Below are 6,000 nucleotides of genomic sequence, written 5' to 3'. Positions count from 1 at the left end.
GAGAGAGAGAGGGTAACAGAGAGAGAGAGAGGGTAACGGAGAGAGAGAGGGAGGGTAACAGAGAGAAAGAGAGAGGGTAACAGAGAGAGAGAGAGAGGTACACCATTAGGAACCATAACTGAACTCCTCCACAGGATCCAGACAATGGATGGAGGCATGCAGGGGAGCTTTTAGGACGTTGCACTGCACTACTGACAAAAAAGAACCATATAAAAGCATATTTATGCTTAATCAGTTCTAATAAATCCAAGTTTACTTGCACACATTGGACAGGTGCCTTGAGCAAATACCCAACTGACTGTGCTGTTACCTGTACAGGTGGACCCCTGGCCTGTCCACTGGCCCGTATGGTCACATTGAATCCTGCTGGGCCCAGTGAGCTCAAAGCCCTCATCACAGCTCAACTCACAGGTGGAGCTGTAACTGTTCATGGCGATGGGGTGGCTGCAGTTCCAACTTCCATCACTAGGGGCACTGGGCAGAGCCGGACACTGCTCAACTGAGAGGGACAGAAGAAAGAACGGCATGTTTACAGTATCCTCAAATCCTTGAATAAGTCAAACACCTAATATACTGATGCTGAATGGGTGAACTTGTGGAATTGGGATAGCGCTACTTCTCTGGTGGATCCAAAACTAGTTTAAGATCAAGAAGAGAGGTCAATCAGATACAGACCTCTCTTCTTGATCTTAAACTAGTTTTAAATGCTGGAAAAACTAAATTCATGACATTCTCCACGGCACGCTCGCAGCTAGTGGACCAGGGTGACCTACTCACATTAAAGGGAGCAGCCATCGAAAAGGTCTCATTTTATAAGTATTTAGGAATCTGGTTGGATGAAAAGCTTTCATTTAAAACACATATCGAAAATCTTGCAAAGAAACTCAAACTAAAGCTGGGACTCTTCTTTCGAAATAAGCAGTGCTTCTCCCTTGAGGCCACAAAGAAACTTGTGCAAGCCACCTTCCTGTCTCTGTACTAGATTACGGGGACATATTGTACATGCATGCTGCCTCCTCCATGTTGAAAAAGCTTGACTGTGCCTATATGCTTCGCTGCGGTTCATTACAGATGCCAAGTGACTCACCCACAACTGTGTATTGTACCAAATGGTAGGATGGTCCTCTCTATGTCTTAGGAGGAAACTAGCCTACATATTTATTTATAAGGCTCTTCTTGGGAAACTTCCCCTATAGCTTGGCAGCTTACTTTGCAGGACCTCTAGTAGCTGCCATACCAGGTCCACTAGTTGGCTTCTTCTAAAAACGTCCAGAATAGCCTAGTAACTGAACTCGGTAAGACAGCCTTTTCTTATTTTGCCCCTCACGCATGGAATGAATTACAACACATTCTCCATTTAGACACTCTGGTCTCACCTGGTGAGTTAAAATCCATGCTACAGAACTCTTCTCTACAAGAAGAATGTAAATGCTTCCTATAGAGTAATGTCCACCCACTAACATGACTATGCATCCTTTTGATTGTTCTTTTTTTAAATTATATTGTGGTAATGTATTTGTGATGTACTGTGTTTTGATGCACTGTATCTTTTATCTGCTGCTGCCATTTTGGCCAGGTCTCCCTTGTAAAAGAGATCTCCCGATCTCATTGGGACTTCCTGGTAAAATAATGGTTAAATAAAAACAATAAATAAATACCTTGGCAGAGAGGGGCAGGGTGGTCCCAGAGCCTCGAGGCTTGGCAGAGCACCGTCTGGGCCCCCAGCAGCCGGTACCCCCGGGCACAGCTGAACTGGCAGGATGAGTTGAAGTGGAACGCTCCATAAACGTGGCGACAGAGAACAGAACCCTGCTCTGGATCCACCACAGGCTCACACGCAACGGCTGACAGAGAGGGAGAGAGAGAACCAATAAACACGGACAGAAAACAAACATTTCCCCCCTTTTTTTCCATTTCTTATTGTGTGAACAGTGAACGCCAAACGAATATCATACTGTACATGGCAAAACTGACAGGTTTATATGAATGGCAGATGTTGTGGGTGAATTGCACTAGTGCCACACTTTAGTGGTTGGTTAGTGGCTTCCAGGGGTTCGCAGGCCGATGTGGTTCCCTATGGTCTCCATACACCCCCCATGCAAGGATGGACATTTGTTTACCTTGACAGAGGGGAGCTCCACTGGTCCACCTGCCCAGAGAGGTGCAGTTTGTGTGGGCTGTGGTGCTGAGCTGGAAGCCCTCCTCACAAGAGAACACACACTGGGAACCAAAACTGAACAGAGCGTGAGGGTGAGAGCAGGAGACGGAGCCGTGAGAGGGAGAGGTTAGGCTGGAGCACCGCTGAGCTGTGGGATAACAGGGAGAGAGAGAGAGGGGGTAACAGAGAGAGAGAGAGAGAGGGTAACGGAGAGAGAGAGAGAGAGAGAGTAACAGAGAGAGAGAGAGAGGGTAACAGAGAGAGAGAGAGAGGGTAACAGAGAGAGAGAGAGAGAGATGGTAACAGAGAGAGAGGGAGGGTAACAGAGAGAGAGAGAGGGAGGGTAACAGAGAGAGAGGGAGGGTAACAGAGAGAGAGAGAGAGAGAGGGTAACAGAGAGAGAGAGGGAGGGTAACAGAGAGAGAGAGAGAGGGTAACAGAGAGAGAGAGAGAGGGTAACAGAGAGAGAGAGGGAGGGTAACAGAGAGAGAGAGAGGGTAACAGAGAGAGAGAGGGAGGATAACAGAGAGAGAGAGAGGGAGGGTAACAGAGAGAGAGAGGGAGGGTAACAGAGAGAGAGAGAGGGAGGGTAACAGAGAGAGAGAGGGGGTAACAGAGAGAGAGGAAGAGGGTAACAGAGAGAGAGAGGGTAACAGAGAGAGAGAGGGAGGGTAACAGAGAGAGAGAGAGGGAGGGTAACGGAGAGAGAGGGAGGGTAACAGAGAGAGAGAGATGGTAACAGAGAGAGAGAGGGAGGGTAACAGAGAGAGAGGGAGGGTAACAGAGAGAGAGAGGGAGGGTAACAGAGAGAGAGAGGGGGAGGGTAACATAGAGAGAGGGAGGGTAACAGAGAGAGAAAGGGAGGGTAACAGAGAGAGAGAGAGAGGGTAACAGAGAGAGGGAGGGAGGGTAACAGAAAGAGAGAGAGGGAGGGTAACAGAGAGAGAGAGAGAGAGGGTAACAGAGAGAGAGAGAGTGGGACACCATTAGACACACAAGTACGAGCCCAGAGTCTGAATCCCTGACTCAACCCAGAGTCCTATGAGTCCCCAGGAATACTGGTCTCACCCTGACAAGCAGGGAAGGCGTGGCTCCAGTTGCCCTGGGAGGTGCAGTGGGTGGAGTTTGATCCGCTCAGAAAAAATCCCTCCTCACACTCCAGGCTGCAGGTGGAACCATAACTGAACTCCTCCACAGGATCCAGACAATGGATGGAGGCATGCAGGGGAGCTTTTAGGGCGTCGCACCGCACCACTGACAAAAAAGAACAATACTTTTTTCACCTGAAATGGACTCCCTTTCTATTGCTTTCAACACACATTTGGATTATTGCATCTGTCACATGTAAATCTAGTTTTAAGTGATGCATTGTAGGTTCTGACGAAAAGGCAGAAGCCTACTGAAAACGTTGGTGTCATAGACCAAACTCACCTTTACATGAGGGCGTGGGATTGGACCATTGCCCAGAGGGCAGACAGATGAGGGTGTGGTCTCCGTTCAGAGAGTAGCCATCGTCACAGTTGAAGTGACAGGTAGAGTTGAAGGAGAAGGAAGCCAGGGCGTGGTCACATGTCATGTTGCCCAGAGCAGGGGAGAAGAGGGACGAGCACCTCACCACTGGGATAAAGGGGACAGTTACTGTGTCACTCACAGCTTGGCATGTAAATGGTAAATGGACTGCAATTATATAGCGCTTTTCCACCTTAGCGGCACTCAAAGCGCTTTACAATGGCCTCTTATTCACCCATTCACGGTGGTAGCTGCCATGCAAGGTGCTAACCTGCTCATTGGGAGCAATTTGGAGTTGGGCGTCTTGCTCAAGGACACTTCGACATGTGGACAGTCGGAGCCGGGATTTGAACCACTGACCCTTCGATCACTGAACGACCCGCTCTACCAACTGAGCTACAGCCGCCCCTGTAGCCACCTGTATAGCCACATTGTGTAGTGGAAGTCTATACTGTAAGATTACTGTATGACAACACCTCAGCAACATTAGGAAAGGGAGCCAATTTCAGAGTATTTTACTAGCATTGCATGACATAACTTCTCAATAAATAAATTGAGCATACAAACCATCAGACTGATCCAACGTTCAGTCAGAGGAAATAACCGACCACATTCAGCAGCAAAGTCACATTGTTTTGTCCGATACCAAAACTGTGTGAGCTCAAGTGATAACCACAAGCCTGATTGTGCCATGGTGGTCCCATATTTGAACAGGATGTAGCTAACCATGGCAGCAGGGTTCAGATAAGGATTCACTGAAAGGGGAAATGGTGTGTCACCCTGGAAACAGTTTCAGGTTCTAACCCTGAACACAGTGTTCTGGCACAGAAGAGGAAGTTTAGAAAAAGAAACGGTTGTAGAGTATTGCGTAGCAAATATTTCATATGCATTTAACAGAATATTTCACAAGCATAGGTCGAATACAGACTGTGAGTATAGCCATAGAACTTGCCAGTAGCATTGCAATATGACACTGTGAACTCTTCATCATTGATTCTCTATTCTACAGTATAAAAGTTTGATATGTGGTCAATTGCAATAAATGCACATTGACATGCAGACATTTGACAGGATACGTGAGAAATACCCAGCTGACTGTGCTGTTACCTGTACAGGTGGACCCCTGACCTGTCCACTGGCCCGTATGGTCACATTGAATCCTGCTGGGCCCAGTGAGCTCAAAGCCCTCATCACAGCTCAACTCACAGGTGGAGCTGTAACTGTTCATGGCGATGGGGTGGCTGCAGTTCCTACTTCCATCACTAGGGGCACTGGGCAGAGCCGGACACTGCTCAACTGAGAAGGACAGAAGAAAGAACGGCATGTTTACAGTATCCTCAAATCCTTGAATAAGTCAAACACCAACTGATGCTGAATGGGTGAACTTATGGAATTGGGGTAGCGCTACTTCGCTGGTCTGTCTCCATACCTTGGCAGAGAGGGGCAGGGTGGTCCCAGAGCCTCGAGGCTTGGCAGAGCACCGTCTGGGCCCCCAGCAGCTGGTACCCCCGGGCACAGCTGAACTGGCAGGATGAGTTGAAGTGGAACGCTCCATAAACGTGGCGACAGAGAACAGAACCCTGCTCTGGATCCACCACAGGCTCACACGCAACGGCTGACAAAGAGGGAGAGAGAGAACCAATAAACACGAACAGAGAACAAACATTTTGGGACAGTGAGTGAGAAATAAATATCATACTTGGCATAATGTTTATCTCTCCAGTACAGTATATGAATGGGAGATTGTGTGGGTGCAATGTAGGCTACTGGTGTTACAGTTTGGTAGTTAGGTGTTAGACCTATTTGGTAACTATTTGTGCTCTCTCCTGTTAGTCATGTCTCTCTTATGAAGTATCTAGCCAATGTTTACTGCTCTGTATATTTTCTTAGCCAATAGACAAACATTTTCCAGGAGCTTGCTCAATCGTCTCGTCGAGAGAGGTCAGGGAAGGATTTTTATATCTCACTTTTCTGGCCCCCGGGTGAAACTGTTTTGTTTTGCTTCCCGCTGGAATATGTATGTACTGGTATTGCTCTCTGTAAAGCGCATTGTGTTTCCTCTGTGTATGAAATGCGCTATACAAATAAAGTTTGATTTGATTTGATTTAGACCTACTCACCATCTTCACACCGAGGGCCCTGGAAGCCAGGGTGGCAGTGGCAGGTAGAGTTCCCTATGGTCTCCACACACTCTCCATGGACGCTGCAGGATTGACTGGAGCAAGAAGCTGCACACACACATAGGAGAGAGGACTCACACACCTACAGACACACACTATAGGAGTTTTTCAAACACACACACACACGGACCTGCACACGCGCGCACACACACA

The sequence above is a fragment of the Borostomias antarcticus genome, assembly GCF_949987555.1.
Source record: "Borostomias antarcticus genome assembly, chromosome: 3".
NCBI classification, from domain to species: Eukaryota; Metazoa; Chordata; class Actinopteri; order Stomiiformes; family Stomiidae; genus Borostomias; species Borostomias antarcticus.
Note: the sequence above shows the minus strand (reverse complement) of the source record.